The sequence below is a fragment of the Delphinus delphis genome, chromosome 20 (genome assembly GCF_949987515.2).
Source record: "Delphinus delphis chromosome 20, mDelDel1.2, whole genome shotgun sequence".
Lineage (NCBI taxonomy): Eukaryota > Metazoa > Chordata > Mammalia > Artiodactyla > Delphinidae > Delphinus > Delphinus delphis.
In genome coordinates, this window is record NC_082702.1 from 14,335,692 (window position 1) to 14,354,985 (window position 19,294).

General features: G+C 39.9%; 2 pseudogenes; one reads left to right on the forward strand and one right to left on the reverse strand.

The window, feature by feature from the left end:
- Nucleotides 1-2,432: 2,432 nt before the first annotated feature.
- Nucleotides 2,433-3,049, reverse strand: LOC132416190 (glycine cleavage system H protein, mitochondrial-like; annotated as a pseudogene).
- A 9,701-nt stretch (nucleotides 3,050-12,750) lies between these two features.
- LOC132416198 (large ribosomal subunit protein eL33 pseudogene) lies at nucleotides 12,751-13,149 on the forward strand (annotated as a pseudogene).
- The last annotated feature ends 6,145 nt before the right edge of the window (nucleotides 13,150-19,294 follow it).

Consider the following 19,294-nt stretch of genomic DNA (forward strand, 5'->3'; position numbering starts at 1 on the left):
CTTATATGTAGAAAAATCCTAAAGACTCCACCAAAAACTGATAGAACTAATACACAAATTGAGTAAAACTGCAGAATATAAAACCAACATACAAAAATCAGTTGTATTTCTATGCAGTAACACTGAAGTATCTGAAAAAGAAATAAAGAAAACAATTCCATTTAAAATAGCATCAAAACAAGAAAATATTTGAGAATAAATTTTACCAAGGAAATGAGAGATCTGTACAGTGAAAACTATGACACTGATGAAAGAAACTGAAGAAGACACAAATTAATGAAAGATATTCTGCGTTCATGGATCAGAAGAATTAATATTGTTAAAATGTCCATACTACCCAAAGCTATCTATAGATTCAATGCAATCCCTATCAAAATTCCACTGGCATTTTCACAGAAATAGAAAAAACAATTCTAAAATAGGTATGGAAACCAAAAGACCTTGAATAGTCGAAACAATCTTGAAAAAGAAGAACAAAGCTGGAGACATCACATGTCCTGATTTCAAACTATACTACATAGCTAGTCAAAACAGTTTAATACTGACATAACAACAGACACATAGACCAACAGAATAGAATTAAGAGCTCTGAAATAAACTCACAAATATTCAGTCAACTGATAGTTGATAAAGGAGCCAAAAATACACAATAGGGAAAGGAAGCCTCCTCAATAAATGGTGCTGGGAAAACTGGATATATTCACATGCAAGAGGATGAAACTGGACCCGTATCTTACACCACTAACAAAAATTAAGTCTCTAATTCATTGAATTAGAGACTTAAATGTAAGACCTGAAAACATAAAACTACTAGGAGAAAACACTAGGAAAACTGGTGTTGGCAATGATACACACACACACACACACACACACGCACACACACACACGCACACATACATATAGGCTGCACTGCACAGCTTGCAGGATCTTAGTTCCCCAACCAGGAATAGAACCCAGGCCCCCAGGAGTGGAAGTGGGGAGTCCTAACCACTGGACTGCCAGGGAATTCCCTTGGCAATGATATTTTGGACATGACACCAAAAGCACAGGCCACAGCAGAAAAAATAAACAAGTAGGACTCCATCAGACTAAAAAGCTTCTGCACAGCAAAAGAAACAATTAACAAAATAAAAAGGCAGGCTTCAGAATGGAAGAAAATATTTGCAAACCATACATGTGATAAGGGATTAATAACTCAAACATATAAGAAGCACATACAACTCAAGAGAAAAAAATCTGATTAAAAAATGGGCAGAAGGGACTTCCCTTCCAGTGGTTAAGACTCTGTATTTCCACTGCAGGGGGCATGGGTTCAATCCCTGGCTGGGGAACTAAGATTCCCACATGCTGCACAGCACAGCCAAAACATAAATAAAAGGCAGAAGACCTAAATAGACATTTTCCCAAAGACATACAAATGGTCAACAGGTATGTGAAAAGATGCTTGACATCACTAATCAGGGAAATGCAAATCAAAACCACAATGAGCTATCACCTCACACCTGTTAGAAATGTCTATCCCTAGGAAGACAAGATAACAAGTGTTGTCAAGGATGTGGAGAAAAGGATGCCCTTGTACACTGTTGGTAGAAATGTAAATTTGTGCAGCCATTATAGAAAACTGTATGGCAGTTCCTCAAAAACTTAAAAATAGAACAATCAAATGATCCATCAATCCCACTTCTGGGTATATACACAAAGGAAATGAAATCACTATCTCAAAGAGATTTATTTGTACCCCCACGTTCACTGCAGCATTATTTTTTTTATTAAGAAGTTGAATATTTTATTATTAAACTGTTTCTTATTTTCCTGCAAGGCTGTTGCTTCACTGTATAGAAGTAGCACAAGCAAACACAGTATACTGCAAAATTAAGATAGTAATGTTCTTCACTGGACACTATACAACTAACAAACTTTTCTCCACTGCCATTTATTTCCAGTGGGAAGTTCATTGAGTATTTTGACCCAAATCCAGGGATGGCTGTAAGCAAGTTACAATATTATACAAGGTTAAGATAACAATGTTATTCTTGAATTACATAATTTTTATAACTAGTTTTACCACAGATAATTTCAGGAATTCTAAATATTATAACCGGAGATTAGCCTAAAAATTATAGGGTGTTGAGGGGCTTCCCTGGTGGTGCTGTGGTTGAGAGTTCGCCTGCCGAGGCAGGGGGCACCGGTTCGTGCCCCGGTCTGGGAGGATCCCACGTGCTGCGGAGCGGCTGGGCCCGTGAGCCATGGCCGCTGAGCCTGCGCGTCCGCAGCCTGTGCTCCGCAACGGGAGAGGCCACAGCAGTGAGAGGCCCGCGTACCGCCAAAAAAAAAAAATTATAGGGTGTTGTGAAAAAGATGTGGTGTTTATCTGAAGTCATTAGGCAGTTAAGGGGTATTTTCTTCAGGCAACATTGTTGCAAGTAGTTTCTTTTGCTAAAAGGTTCTTTTAAAAAATCTATCCACCATTAATTTAAGACAACTATGCTAGATTAAGTTGTTTCAAACTAGTTTATTTAGGGGTTCCATTTTCACTCCTCAATAGATTTTATGTATTGCTCATATGCTTCTTCACTCATTAGTTCATCTAGTTCTGAAGGGTTACTGAGTGTATTCTTGATCTGCCAACCATCTTCATAACAAGATTTGTTGACAAGTCCTGGATTTTCTGCTAGAGCTTCATTAATTTCAGTTACTTCTCCTGATAGAGGAGAATAGTTCGCTAGCAGCTTTCACACTTTCCAAAGCACCGAATTCCTCGTTTGTTCAATTTTGTCCCAACTTCAGGCAGACTACAGTAAACAACATCTCCCAAAGCTTCCTGTGCAAAATTGCTGATTCCCACTGTTCCAACACCTTTTTCTATTATTACCCATTCATGTCTGTCTGTGAATTTACGACCCGACAGCAGAGCGGGTCCGGTGCGCAGCGCCCTGATGGCGCCTGCCCGCAGTCCCCAGGGCCGCGGCGGGCAGGGCGCGTTGGGCGCAGAGACGGCGCACAGGCTGTAGACCACGGGCCGCACGCTCCGCACCCCTCGCAATGCCATGTTCGCAGGGGTGCTCACTGTAGCATTATTTACAGTAGCCAAAACATGCAACCAGCTTGTCTGTCCACCAATAAATGGATAAAGAAAATGGGTTAAATGTACATGTGATATGTGCATACAACACATTTTCTTTATATAGATATAAACACACACAATGGAATATTAGCCCAAAAAAAGAAGGAAATCTTGTCATTTGGGACAACATGAATGAACCTTGAAAGCATTACAGTAAGTGAAATAAGTCAGAAAAAGACAAATACTGTATGACCTCACTTATATGTGGAGTCTAAGAAAACCAAACTCATTGAAACAAAAAGTGGATGGAGTCTGCCAGGTGCTAGGGCACTGGGGAAATGGGAAGATGTTGGTTAAAGGGTACAGACTTCCAGTTAGAAGATCTAACTGGGGATCTAATGTCCAGCTTGGTGACTATAGTTAACAATTCTGTACTGTACACTTGAAAGTTGCTAAAAGAGTAGATTTTAAACGTTCTCACCACACATACACGCACAGAGCTAACTATGTAGTAATCATTTCACCATGTATACATTTACCAAATCTTCACACTGTACACCATAAACTTACACAATGTTATATGCCAAGTATACCTCAATAAATGTGTGTGGGGGGGAAATCAAGGATTCAGTTTTTGCCTGGAATCCCATAAAGGAAGGTAAATGGCATAGAGTTAAATGCCACTCTACAGGACTTTGGCATTTGCTTCATTTTCTTACCTACAAGTGCCAAGAAATTTAAGTTTACACTGTCATTGTTCCTGATCTGCAGAAAGCTGAGGGGGAACGACCCAGAATTACCACATCATAACAGGCAATGTTTTCTGAGCTTTTAGTATGTGCCAGGGCCTATTCTAAGGACTTCACACTATTAACTCATCTAACCCTCATAATAATGCTACACGGTAGGTATTTTCCAGTTAAGAAACAATGGCATAGCCACCTTGGAAGAAAGTTTGGTGGTTTTTTACAAAACTAAACATACTCTTTCTTACCATACAACCCAGTAATAAAGATCTTTGGTATTTACCCTAAGTAGATGAAAACATATTCACACAAAAACCTGCACACAGGTGTTTACAGCAGCTTTCTTATAATTGCCAAAACTTAGAAACAACCAAGATGACTTTCAGTAGGTGAATGGATAAACTGTGGTCCCTCCAGACAATGGACTATTATTCAGTGCTAAAAAAGAAATAAGCCATCAAGCCATGAAAACACATGAAGGAGACTTAAATGCACAGTACTGAGTGAAAGAAGCTGATCTGAAGAGGTTACATACTGTCTGCTTCCAACTATATGACATTCTGGAAAAAGGAAATCCATGGAGACAATAAAAAGATCAGTGTTTGTGGGGGGTGGGTGGAGATGAATCAGCAGAGCACAGAGGACTTTTCAGGTAATGAAAACACTCTATGACGTTGGAATGATGGATATATGTCATTATACATTTGTCCCAAACCACAGAATGTACAACACTAAGGTACAACAGTAAGGTAAATTATGGACTTTGGGTGACTTATGCGTTGATGTAGGTTCATCCTTGGTTAAAAAAAAAAAAGGTACCACTCTGGTGGGGGTTATTAATAATGGGGTAAGCTATGTATGTATTGGGACGGGGGATATATAGGAAATGTCGGTACTTTCCTCTCAATTTTGTTGTAAACCTAAAACTGCTCTTAAAAAAAAATAGTCTTTACAAAATATTTTGGAAAAAAAAAAGAAACTATGGCAAGGAGAGGTTGAATAAACTACCCAAGCAGCTCACACACCTAGCAAGCGTTAGAGCTAGGATTTTAACCCAGGTATTAGACCCACACTCTTAGCCATTATACCATACTGCTCACACATCACACAAAAATGTGACCTGAAACAAAGTTATGCTGACAAACCAGGAAGCAGACCTGGCCAGTACTACAAAAACTACCATTAGGTATTCTGGAGTAGAGTGGTGGTGGGATCTACACCCTAGTTGAAACAGACCTCTCAAACCACCAATTACATTTGTACTCTTAAAAGTTTCACAAAGCAAGGTCCTTGTCACTGATTGAAATGAGTCAAACCATCTCCTACCCTATTTACTTTTGATCTCAAGCCTTTGTAGAAGATTAAGAATATCCAGTGTGATTCCAAGCAGGTATATTCTCTTCATTAATAAATCACTGTCTAAAATAATAGTCTATTATCCTCCAGAGTTGCATTTCTACAGCCTAAGAAATGTTTAATAAAAGAGAGTCAACAGGAAGAATTAAATTATTTGCAAAATGCAAATAATTAACCAGAAGGACATCTGGGTGCACTGGGGAATGGGATCTATCCCCAGGACCTGTGACTTTCCCTGTGGAAGGAAGACTTAAGGGTAAATCAATGAAAATGTTTCAGGAGGACACCAGATGTTTCCACATACTGAAACACGAAATGCATTTCATGGAACAAAGAGGAAGCACAAACTCACCTTGAATTTGATTTTTTGATGTACAGCAGCAATTCTCTCCTTCTCACATGACTTCTGTGGAGAATGGCAGTAGCCAAGGAAAGGGTTGCCTGAGATATCTGGTCTTTTTGAAGATTGGTCAAAACCCAGTCTCCACTACCATCTCTGCCCCTCACTTTCACATGCACGCAAAGAAAGTAGAAGACTAGAATGTCTGGGTTCACAGCTCTGGATACGCTGCAGTTCTGACACTGCAGCTGGTCACCCCTGAGGCCGTTCACTGCCTTCGTTTCTCCAGAAATGTCCTATGGGTCCTTCTGAGATAGGCTGGGACCTGGGACCCTCTACCAGAGTGCGTGCACCTGGACAGACATCTCCTTGAGCAACGGAATACAATGAAACTATAAGGGACTAACAATAACTGCACACACACGCAGTTGGGGCAATTATGAACAAAAATACAAAAAGCCACAAACCAACTGCCGTTTCTGAGGGGCTGGGAGCAAAAGCGTGGTACACAGCACAACCAAGGGGGTGGGCTGACCACCTAGGCTACGCCTCCTACCCAACCCATGGATCTGCTCCCATTGTTACCCCATTTAAGGACCAAAGCAGCTCCTCTCAGGGAGTGAGCAAGGGTGCCTGTTCCTCGTCTTTGCTCCCTTGTGCTACAGCACGAGCCCCAACGATTTGACCTCCTCTCTACTGCGCTTCTCCTCATTAGGGAGGACACCCACACCCTTTCTCTCTGGGTGCGTATCTCTATCTTGCTTCTGTCTTAAATAAACAAACTGTTTCTCCGTGTGCTCTCCCACTTGTTGTGTTGTGTCTCTAACAATAAACTTTGTACCTGTTTTTGCAGTTTCTGCCTCCTTGAGAAATTCATTTTTCAAATGAGGCAAGAGCCAGGGGAACTTTGCTTCTAGCCCCTAGCCTTTGGTGGTCTAGCAGCTAGGATTCCTGGTTTTCTTTTGGGCTACCCAGGTCCAAATCCTGGGCAGGGAACTAAAATCTCACTTCAAGCCACTGCTCACTGCTGTCTGAGATCAAGACCAGAATGGCTACACCATGCTAGTTTATCAAGGGGCAACACCTGCCCCAGTGATGGTTGTTAACCAAAGGGGCAATGAGGGACACACTCTTCTACTGGTTTCCCTGGAAACCAATGAGCCCACCTGACATCAATTCCCCAATAATTGGTAACCTCCTCCTCCTTCTCCTCTCCCAGAGGAAGACTACTGCCTGTGTCCTGCCTGATGTCTGCCATACACAGTAGGGTATCACCCCAGCGCCTTTGCTTCAGAGCTGAAAGATTTCCTATCCAATAAACCCTTGATGTCTCTACCGCTGTCTCCATGCTCTTTCTTGCAACCCGCTGCTGGGCAACTACAAGGCTTGCAGACCTGCAGGGTGCAGCCTAACACGAGGTCAACCTGCACCAACCTGGTGGAACCCTGGGGGGAAACATAGAGCGGCAGAAGACTCTAGACCCCAAATGCCCTAAACCCTCTGCTTCCCACGCGCAGTCGGGTCTCCAGAGAGCCGCCTGTCCCCTCCCAAACATAGGTGTCCGAGAAAAGCTGCGGCTGCACGGGTTCCCATCTCACCACACTCCAATGGAATAGGCATAGGAGAACAGCTCTTTCCCAAGGCTGTGACGCTGGGGCTCTGGGAAGTGCCTGTCTCTGTCAGACGCAAGTCCCACGCCTCCTCCAAGCGTGTAGGAGGCGGTGAAAGGCCGAGGAGGCTCCAGGAAACCTCAGACCCCTGAACACTAACCCTCGAACTACAGGCTGAGACTGACTCCGGCCTGCTACCCTGCGGGAAGTGTCTTGGCCTCTGGCTTTTTTTTCATTGGTTATCGTCTCCGCGACCCGCCCCTCCAGGAGATTGCCGGGAATGCTCCGCATAGTCACTAGCGCGCAGGCGCAAAGAGGAGTGCGTGTGCTCCTTCGCTTGTTCTAGAGGGAGCTGTAGGGTTTGGAACGCGGCGGTAAAACCTGCTAGGGGCCAGGATTCCGGAGCCGGCTGGATGCCTGTGTGCCTGAGTGTGTAATCTGGACAGCGTTGTTTGTGTGCGTGGGGCTGTTCTTGCGTGTAATTATTTGGATGGGGTACTGCGATGACTCCGCAGAGAATGGACGATTATGCCCAGCTCTGAAGCCGGAAGTCTGCGCGGTTGGTTAGTGAAGTGCGTGAGATTGTGTGTATCCGTGAATGTGGCTGTGCTCCACAGTGTATCATTTCTGGAATGGTTTTGGTAGGCCAACGCCTCTGGTTATGGTTTTCCACAGGGTCTGCGCTTGTGCATCGCTGTTTCTGTGTATGAGGCTGGATGTGTGGCATTTTGATTAATTACATGGTGGTTAGGTGTGCCTTCAGAATTATGACTGGCAATTAAGTAAAATAATTTCAGGCATAAATACTGGGGGGAAAAGGAGACAAAATTATCTCCTTTATTATGATAGGATCATAATAATGTATTCCTGGACCCATACCAAAATGTAGAAATGAGGACTACATAGTAACATGAAGGGGAGTAAAAATTATATATTTGTATAGGAGCCCAATAACGTCCTTAGTCACTCTTAGGTAATAAAAAATTCCTTTTACCACCGTTCGTTAAAAGATCAGTCTTGGGCTTCCCTGGTGGCGCAGTGGTTAAGAATCCACCTGTCAATGCAGGCAACCTGGGTTTGAGCCCTGGTCCGGGAAGATCCCACATGCTGCGTAGCAACTAAGCCTGTGTGCCATAACTACTGAGCCCACATGCCACAACTACTGAAGCTCACGAGGCTAGAGCCTGAGTTCCGCAACAAGAGAATCTACTGCAATGAGAAGCCCATGTACTGCAACGAACAGTAGCCTCCACTCGCTGCAACTAGAGAAAGACGCGCACAGCAACGAAGACCCAATGCAGCCAAAAATAAGTAAATAAATTTATTTTAAAAAATCAGTCTCATTTTAGTGGTTAAAATAATTAAAATGTCCTGTTTAATGATCAAAACTTCAAACCTCATTTAAAACAAGACCCTCCCGCCCTGTCCTCTCCCTTTACCACTTCCAAATATGACTATATCACAGTTATTGGTTAAAGCAGTATTTGGTATTTATATACTGATTATATATTTTTGTGCTTCAGAGCCAAGTATATTTTTTACACAATTTTTTTATTGTGGATTTAGCTGACTTGGTTTATATGTATATGTACTTGCTCCTATTGCTACACTTTTCTAAATGTTCCCCCCACCCCTCCAAAGTGTCAAACTCTAAGCAATGATTTTTCCAAATGTTCAAACTTATCTGATACTTCTTCTCCCCCTTGCCGAATCTCTTTCACAGCCATCATCTTGTAGCTCCAGTCTGGACTGCAGGGTTTCTGTAAGACTTCCCTTCTCCCTTTTCCGGAATTGAATTCCTGTGTTCCAAGTCTTGTTAATTTTGTATGTTTCTCATTTTTGCTGATTGCCTCTCTCCAACAACTTCAATGCATGCCTCTGAGGTAAATGTTTAAGTTCTTACTGTCTGAAAATACCTTTATTGCAATCTCACTTATTGCCTGTGGTGAGAATTCTACTATAAATTAGAATTTGAAGGCATAACATCAGATAAAATCTTACAGTAGCTAATGTTGCTTTTGTAAAGGCTTGTCATCTGTTTTCTATTTCTTTGTGCGTAATCTGTGTTCCCAACCCTCCTGGAACGTTTAGGGTGATATATATCACACAATGTACTAAAATTTTGTAATTTTGTTCCTTGGTGTGGATCTTTAAATTTATTTTTAAATTTATTTTTGGCTGTGTCGGGTCTTAGTTGCAACATGCAGGATCTTTCCATGTGGCGTATGGGCTTCTCTCTAGTTGTGGCACATGGGCTCCAGAGCATGCGGGCTCTCTAGCTGAGGCGCATGGGCTCAGTAGTTGTGGCATGCGGTCTTAGTTGCCCCGCAGCATGTGGGATCTTAGTTCGCTGACCAGGGATCGAACCAGCATCCTGCTGCATTGGAAGGCGGATTCTTTACCACTGGACCACCAGGGAAATCCCTCTTTAAAATTTTTTAATGCTGGGTGTCAGGTGGATATTTTCATTCTAGAGACTCATGTACTTCTGGGCTGGAAAATTTTTCTGTATTTTCTTTCTTTCCTTCTTTCCTCGCTCTCACTGGAATTATTTGAAGGAACTTACATGGCTTAAGCTTCTAAATGTTTTCCTCCTCTTTTCTCTGTCTTTTTACTCAACTCTAGGAATTTTATCTTCTACTTCTATTTAATTTTTAATAAGTCATATTTTTAATTTCCTAGAGCTCTCTCATGGTTTTTTTCTATATAGTATACTGTTCTTTAGGAATGCAATATCTTCTCTGATATTTATGAAATTATATATTAATGTTATATATAGTATATATATTATATTCATTATATTTGATTCATAATTATATGAATAATATATAATTACATTATGCATGTGATAGGTAGGATAGTCAATTATGTAAATATTATTTATTTAAAGTTCTCTTGGCTGCATGTATTGTCTTTGTTATGACCAAATTCCCTTTTCCTGTTTGAATTGTTCTCTGTCTTTCATTTAGGTACTTTTCTCAACCACGTGGTAATCCTTACTTTGAGTCATGAGTTAGATAGAGCCTGCCGACTGATGGATTTCAGAAGCAATCTTTTCTCTGGGACACCCCCAGAATTCTATTCTCTTTGCTCATTAGTTTCTCCTTAGAGGACTCCTCCAGTTTCCTGCCTGTGAAGATTATGTGTTGAGTTGCTGGAGACTGGTACCAGGATAGGGAAAGAAGCTTAAGAAGATTTCAGACTGTGGTTATTACTCATTCTAACTGTGTCTGTCTGCCCTTCTTTGTGCATCCTCTACATCTTCTCAAAATCAATTTATCCAGAGATCAAATGTACTTTTTAGACAAGGGAGAAACATTAACTGTAGAGGGAGAAGATCAGGGCAATGAGTTTGTGTATAAATTTTCAACCAGTCCTCTACTTCCAGATCCATACCTCACCAAGGTCCTTTTCTGTGGAACCTGGGCCCTTCAGGGAATTTGTAAATTGGTCATAAGCTCTTTCATACCAGAGTTCCTTGAATTTTCTTATTTTTTGTAGTTTTGTCTTCACATTTGTTGTTGTCATTGTTATTTTCATCTCTTTTTGGATAGTGATGGGAAATAAATGCATGTGACCTACTCACTGTATGTAAGCAAAAGTCTACCCTTGCTCTTTTCAAATGACAAGATTTTGGTCATTTTTTTAAAAACTAGTTTTGGTTGTACAGTTGACCCTTGAAATACACTGGGGTTGGGGCCCTGACCCTCTGTGCAATTGAAAATTTGTGTATAACTTTACAGTGGGTCTCCCATATTCATATCCTAGGTCCCACATCTGAGGATTCAACCAACTGCAAATAATGTAGTACTATAGCACGTATTTATTGAAAAAAATCCATGTATAAGTGGACCTGCACAGTTCAAATCTGTGTTGTTCAAGGGTCAACTGTATTTTTTTTTAATTTTCTATGTCATTATTTTCTAGTTTTATCTTCATCAAGTTCTTCTGAATACATTCTCTGGGTTTATATTCTTGCTTCTTGTATTCCTTTAATTCTTTGGGTTATGTCAGAGAATTCCTTGGCTTGAATTCAGTAATGCAATTGTTCAGCTATTTCATATTTTCATCCTGTTTCATTTTGAGCCTATTTATTAACTTAGAATTCCACACACAAGCATATATATATATATATGAAGATAAGTACAGTTGAATGAATGAAAATAAATTCTGTGGGCCTACCACTCAGCTTAAGAAAAAGTTATTATCAATTCCTTTGAAGTATCCTAAATATTTATTTATTTATTATTTAGGCTGCTCTGGGTCTTAGTTGCGGCTCGCAGGATCTTCTTTGCCACGTGCATGATCTTTAGTAGTGGCATGTGGGATCTTTTAGTTGTGGCATGTGGACTTCTTAGTTGTGGCATGCAGACTCTCAGTTGCAGCATGCAGTCTCTTAGTTGTGGCATGCATGCAGGATCTATTTCCCCAACGATTGATCGAACCTGGGCCCCCTGCATTGGGAACTCAAAGTCTTACCCACTGGAACACCAGGGAAGTCCCTGAAGTGTCCTAGATGCTCCTCCCCCATCTCCCATAAAGTTAACCATCACCTGAATTTACTCATTCCCATGGTTTTCTTTATAGATTTGCCATATATGTACATATCCCCAAATAACATATTGTTTAGATTTGCATGTGTTTTGAAATTTAGTGAAATGACATTCTATGTATTGTCACTTAAAAAAAAACTCAACATTATGTTCTGGGAATTTGTTCATTTTCTCAATGTTGGGCAGCACTCTACTGTGTACATCTGCCAAATTTTATTTATATAGCCTCGTGATGGATATTTGAGTTGTTTCCAGATTTTTCCCTCCTATTTCAAGTGGTGCTGTTTTGAACATTTCTGTAGACCTTTAAAAGTCTGTGTAAGATTAACTCTAAAGTATAATACTTACAGGTGGACTTGCTTTGTTCTAGGGCATGTGCTTCCCAGCTTCTCTAGGTGATGTCAAAGAGTTTCCAGAATCATTTCAATTGACACTTACTGCCACATAGTTGAGAGTTGTTCCACATCCTTGACAACACTTGTAACACTTTAAAACTTTTTTTGCCAATCAGCTACTGAGATAATATCTCATTGTGGGAGAATTTTTAGAATTCTACTCTGAAAACAAAGATTGACAGAACTAAAATGGAGAAAAAGATACAGCCACTTTAATAAATAAATGATTTTAACACACAAGTCCTATTAACTCATATATAAATAGTCCCAAAACAATCAGTAACAATATGAGAATGACACAATTAGCCAACTTAACAAATACAGAATACAACACCTAGCAATGACAGAATATATATTCATTTCAAGTGAACATGGATCATTTAGCAAAATAGTCTATACACTGGGCCATAAAGCAGATTTAATACATTTCATAGGATTGAAATCATGTACAGTATGTTGTGTGATCACAATGGAATTAAACTAAAAATCAACAATAATAACAAAACAAAATATTGAAAAATTCCCAAGTTATCTGAACTTAAGCAATATAATTCTATAAAATCAATGGGTCAAATAATAAGGCAGAATAGAAATTTTAAAATATTTTGACCTCAATAATAATGAAAAAAACCCAAAACACTTGGGCTTTTTCAACCATCTTGGACCCTGTGGAGGTGTGTGGAGCTCCCGCAGCTGAACTTTGGGGGCAAATAAGTGGGGCCTGTTGGGAAGAGGACTTCTAAAATGACAGATATGTCTGAAAGGCTATGGTCCAAGGCCACTTTTTCTGGCTATCGGTGGGGTCTGTGGAACCAGAGGGAGCACACAGCTCTCCTGAAAGTTGAAGGTATATATGCTCAAGATGAAATGAATTCTATCTAGGCAAGATATGTACTTATGTGTACAAAGCAAAGAACAACACAGTAACTACTTATGGAAAACCTAACAAAACCAGAGTAATCTGGGGAAAGATAACGGGTGTTCATGGAAACAGTGGCATGATTCATGCCAAATTCCAAAGCAATCTTCTTGCTAAGGCCATTGGACACAGAATCCGTGTGATGCTGTACCTTTCAAGGATTTAAACTTATTGAAAAGTAAATAAATAAAAGTGTAGGATTTGTTCTCTTGTAAAAAAAAAAAAACACTTGGGTTGTAGTAAAAGCAGTAATTTGAGGCATGTTTCTAGCTCTAAATGCATATATCAAAAAGTAAAAAATATTGAATATGAATGGTATAAGCCTCCACTGTAAGAAACTAAAAGAAAGAACATCAATTTAAACCCAAAGAAGGTATTTAAAAGGAAGTAATAAAGATAAGTTTGATATCACTAAAATAGAAAACAAAGTAGTAATAGAGAAAATAAACTAAGCCAAAAACCAGTTCTTTGAAAGTTTAACAAAATTGATATGCCTTAGCAAGACTGACCAAGAAAGAGGAAAATAACCCTACAAATATCAGGTATGGAAAAAGATTTTATAGGTTTTGAAGGATAAATAAGAAGGCATTAGGGACAACTTTATACCAATAAATTTGACAACTTCAAATAATGGAAAATTCCTCTAAAAATTTAACTTACAAAAATGACATGAGAAAAAATATAAAATTTGAGTAATTCTGTTTAGAAAAATAAATGTTTAATTATAAATTTCCCCACAAGAAAAACTCTACTCCTGAACATTTTCACTGGTGAATTCTTCCAAATATTTGATGGAATACAAAATATCAATCATGTACAAATTCATAAAAACTCTCAACAAAAGTGGTATAAAAGAAAATTGCCTTTTATCAATCTGATAAAGAGCATCTTTAAATAACCTACAGACAATATACTTGCTGGATTCTTCAAGAGAGCAAAACAAGGAAATCTACTACCAATACTCACATTCAACGTCATACTGGAGGCCCAAGCTAGTGCAATAAACAGGAAAGAAGGAAAAGGTATAAAGATTGGAAAAGAAGAAATATAACAATATTTGCAGATGACATAATGTGTATGTAGAAAATTCAAAAGAATTATAAAAGTAGTTGAATAAATAAATTTAGCATGATTACTGGATATGTGACTGTAAAAACATAAATTGTGTCCATGTATACTAGCTTCAAGTAATTAAACAGTAAAATTTTAAAATATTTACCATAGCAAACAACAACACAAAAGTAACAAAAAGGCACAAAAATCCTCAACAAAATACTAACAAACTGAATCCAGTAGAAAATTTTTTTAAAAAATTTATACACCATGACCAAATGGTATTTATGCCAGGAATGTAAGGTTGGTTTAACATGCAAAAATCAGGGACTTCCCTGGTGGCACAGTGGTTAAGAATCTGCCTGCCAACACAGGGGACACAGGTTCAATCCCTGTTCCAGGAAGATCCCATATGCCTTGGAGCAACTAAGCCCGTGCACCACAACTACTGAGCCTATGCTCTAGAGCACACAAGCCACAACTACTGAAGCCCACACACCCTAGAGCCCGCACCACAGCTACTGAAGCCTGTGCACCGCAGCTACTGGGCCGCATGCTGCAACTACTAAAGCCTGCGCACCTAGAGCCCATGCTCTGCAACAAGATAAGCCACTGCAATGAGAAGCCCGTGCACCACAACAAAGAGTAGCCCCCACTCACCGCAACTGGAGAAAGCCCATACGCGGCAATGAAGACCGAATGCAGCCAAAAAAACCCAAAAAGGGCTTTCCTGGTGGCTCAGTGGTTGCGAGTCTGCCTGCCGATGCAGGGGACACAGGTTCATGCCCCGGTCTGGGAGGGTCCCACATGCCGCGGAGTGGCTGGGCCTGTACTGGCACAAAAACAGAAATATAAATCAATGGAACAGGATAGAAAGCCCAGAGATAAACGCACACACATATGGTCATCTTATTTTTGATAAAGGAGGCAATAATATAACAATGGAGAAAAGACAGCCCTTCAATAAGTGGTGCTGGGAAAACTGGACAGGTACATGTAAAAGAATGAAATTAGAACACTCCCTAACACCATACACAAAAATAAACTCAAAATGGATTAAACACCTAAATGTAAGGCCAGACACTATAAAACTCTTAGAGGAAAACATAGGCAGAACACTGTATGACATAAATCACAGCAACATCCTTTTTGACCCACCTCCTAGAGAAATGGAAATAAAAACAAAAATAAACAAATGGGACCTAATGAAACTTGAAAGCTTTTGCACAACAAAGGAAACCATAAACAAGATGAAACACTGAGAATGGGAGAAAATATTTGCAAATGAAGCAACTGACAAAGGATCAACCTCCGAAATTTCCAAGCAGCTCATGCAACTCAATATCAAAAAAAGAAACAACCCAATCCAAAAATGGGCAGAAGACCTAAATAGACATCTCTTCAAAGAAGGTATACAGATTACCAACAAACACATGACGCTCAACATCACTAATCATTAGAGAAACACAAATCAAAACTACAATGAGGTATTCCCTCATACCAGTCAGAATGGCCATCATCAAAAAATCTAGAAACAATAAATGCTGGATAGGGTGTGGAGAAAAGGGAACCCTCTTGCACTGTTGGTGGGAATGTAAATTGATACAGCCACTATGGAGAACAGTATGGAGGTTCCTTAAAAAACTAAAAATAGAACTACCATATGACCCAGCAATCCCACTACTGGACATACACCCTGAGAGAACCATAATTCAAAAAGAGTCATGTACCCCAATGTTCATTGCAGCACTATTTAAAATAGCCAGGACATGGAAGCAACCTAAGTGTCCATCGACAGATGAATAGATAAAGAAGATGTGGCACATATATACAATGGAATATTAGTCATCCATAAAAAGAAACGTAATTGGGTTACTTGTAGTGAGGTGGATGGACCTAGAGTCTGTCATACAGACTGAAGTAAGTCAGAAAGAGAAAAACAAATACCATATGCTAACACATATATGTGGAATCTAAAAAAAAAAAAAAGGTTCTGAAGAACCTAGGGGCAGGACAGGAATAAAGATGCACACGTAGAGAATGGACTTGAGGACACAGGGAGGGAGAAGGGTAAGCTGGGATGAAGTGAGAGAGTGGCATGGACTTATAAATACTACCAAATGTAAAATATATAGCTAGTGGGAAGCAGCTGCATAGCACAGGAAGATCAGCTTGGTGCTTTGTGACCACCTAGAGGGGTGGGATAGGTAGGGTGAGAGGGAGATGCAAGAGGGAGGAGATATGGGGATATATGTATATGTATAGCTGATTTACTTTGTTATAAAGCAGAAACTAACACACCATTGTAAAGCAATTATACTCCAATAAAGATGTTAAAAAAAAAAGATTTCATTATCAGAGTGAAAGGCAAGCCATATCCTGGGAAAGATATCTACAATAAATATATCCTACAAAAGGCCTCATATCCCAGCATATACAAATAGCTATAAATAAATAGGAAAAAAACCCCACAAACTGACTTTAATGAAATGGTCAAGAGTTAAACAGGCAGTTCAACAGAGAGGTTATCCAAATGGTTGATATATGAAAGGATGCTAAAGTGAGTATTAATCAGGGAAATGCAGATTAAAATCACACTGAGATACTACTACCCACCTACTAGCATTGTAAAAATTTAAAAAGACTAACAATACCAAGTGTTCAAGAGGATATGGAGCAACTGGAATCCTTTACATTGCTGACGTATGTGTAAACTAACACAAAGACTTTGGGAAATCGTTTGACAGTACGTACACATATAAATGTAGACCTACTTTATGATCCAACTATTCCACTCTTGCATTCCTAATAGAAATGAATGCTATGTCTACCAAAAAATATTTTAAGATTGATCATGGCAGATTTATTCATAGTAAGAAAAAACTGGAAATCACACAAATGTCTGTTAATATAGAATGAATAAATCATAGTAAGAATTGAAAAACTGCAGCTTACGGACAAAATATGACCTTTCACCTATTTTTGTATGGCCAATGACCTAAAAAAGGTTTTGCATTTTTAAATGATGTAAAAAAAATAAAAATAAGAATAGCGTTTTGCAACATGTAAGAATTATATGAAATTCAAATTTCAGTGTCTGTAAAGTTTTACCAGAATATAGCCACACTCATTTGTTTACATGTTGTCTATGGTTGCTTTCATGCTACACTGGCAGAGTTGAGCAGTTGTGACAGAGAACATCTGGCACACAAAACCTAAAATATTTACTAGCTGGCTACAGGTATTATTCCTATACTGCATAACAAGGACTCATCTCAGAGCCATAATGTTGATTAAAAACATGCCAGACACAGGACTTCCCTGGTGGTCCAGTGGGTAAGACTCTGAGCTCCCAATGCAGGGGGCCGGGGTTCATCCCCTGGTCAGGTAACTAGAGCCTGCATGCATGCTGCAACTAAGATTCGCATGCTGCAGCTAAAGATCCCATATGCCGCAAATAAGACCCGGCACAGCATGCATAAATTTTTTTTTTAAAAAAACATGCCGGACACATATCATTACACTGATTGTATTTAAATGAAGTTCAAGAATTCACAAAACTAATCTACAGTGCTAGAAGTCCAAAAAGTGGTCACTTCTAGGTGGAGTCAGAGCTGACCAGGATGGGGCACAAGGGAACACTCTGGCATCCTTGAAATGTTCTTTACCTTTTATTTTATTTATTTATTTTAGTCAATTAATTAATTAATTTTTGGCTGGGTTGGGTCTTTGTTGCTGCGCGCAGGCTTTCTCTAGTTGCGGAGAGCTGGGACTACTCTTCGTTGCTGTGTGAGGGCTTCTCATTGCGGTGGCTTCTCTTTGTTGCGGAGCATGGGCTCTAGGCGCCCGGGCTTTAGTAGTTGTAGCACTGCGGGCTCAGTAGTTGTGGCACACGGGCTTAGTTGCTCCGTGGCATGTGGGACCTTCCCCGTGTTCCCTACATTGGAAGGAAGGCGGATTCTTAGCCGCTGCGCCACCAGGGAATTCCCGAAATGTTCTTTATCTTGATCTGTGTGTGGTATGTAAAAAAAATCATTGCGGTATATAGTAATATTTGTGGACTCTATGCAAATTATTCCCCCCAAAATGAAGACTAAAGCTGAATTTGCATTTTTCATCTCTCTTCATTCCAATGTAAAACTCACTTTTCAAATTATTTGAGAGATGAAATTACTTAAGTTTCTCCCCCTCCAAATCTTGAAGGCAAATTGATACTTCAGACTGCGCTGTCAAATTTAGCCAGCCACGTATAGCTATTTAAATATAAATTTATTAAAATTAAACAAAATAAAAAATTTAGTTCCTCAGTCAAACTAGTCTCATTTCAGGTGCTCAATAGCCAAATGTGGCCAGGGCTATGGTATTGGACAGCACAGACATTGGACATGGAATCCAGTTCTGCAGAAATATCTATTGGACAGCACTGCTCCAACTGTTACACGAATGTTAACCTCATTTTACAGGTGAGGAAACTGAAGCTTAAAGATACCACTGTTACACAGAGCTGCATCATGAAACAATCATACCCACTCTCACAATACTATGCTCACACATTTCTTTTCCCACATTCACTACTACAGGTGAACTCTCAAGGTATCTTTCACTTAACATTTCTATAATTCCATGGAATCTATTCTAAATTCACAACCATGCAAAGAAAAAGCATTTTCTTACAAGTTATAAAATACTTAATCATAGACTGTCTGATTAATCCCATACATCATCCTGAAAGCTATAGTTACAACCAACCCCAGACATTTAACACAGTCCCAAATGGATCACATGCTTATCCACTAACATTCCTCACAGTCTCAAGCACAATCTGACACAAATCACACTCCCCAGTCTTCCCTTCTCCTGTAGAGAACATTTGCCCTTGCGCGCGCGCGCGCGCGCACACACGTACACGCACACGCACACACACACACACACACACACACACACACGACCATGAAGTAAGCATCACACCCCTGAACCCCTTTGAGCAGCAACCCGGTAGTCACCGTCACCTCGTCCGGGCCAGAGCTCTAAGAAATCTGGACCCTGCTTCCCAGACTTCTGCAGGTTTTTCAGCCCTGGACTATATTTCTCTGAAGGCATCACTGCAAGACTCAAGCTCTGGTAACCTCTTTGCGATTTTCTAGAACCTCTGGGAAGTCACTTGAGTAAAATGAAATAGTTCGGCTCACACCGCAGCAGCGTGAGTTCCCGGGTTCAAGCAAGGGAGACCAGAGGCGCGCCCGATTCCGGACCACAGG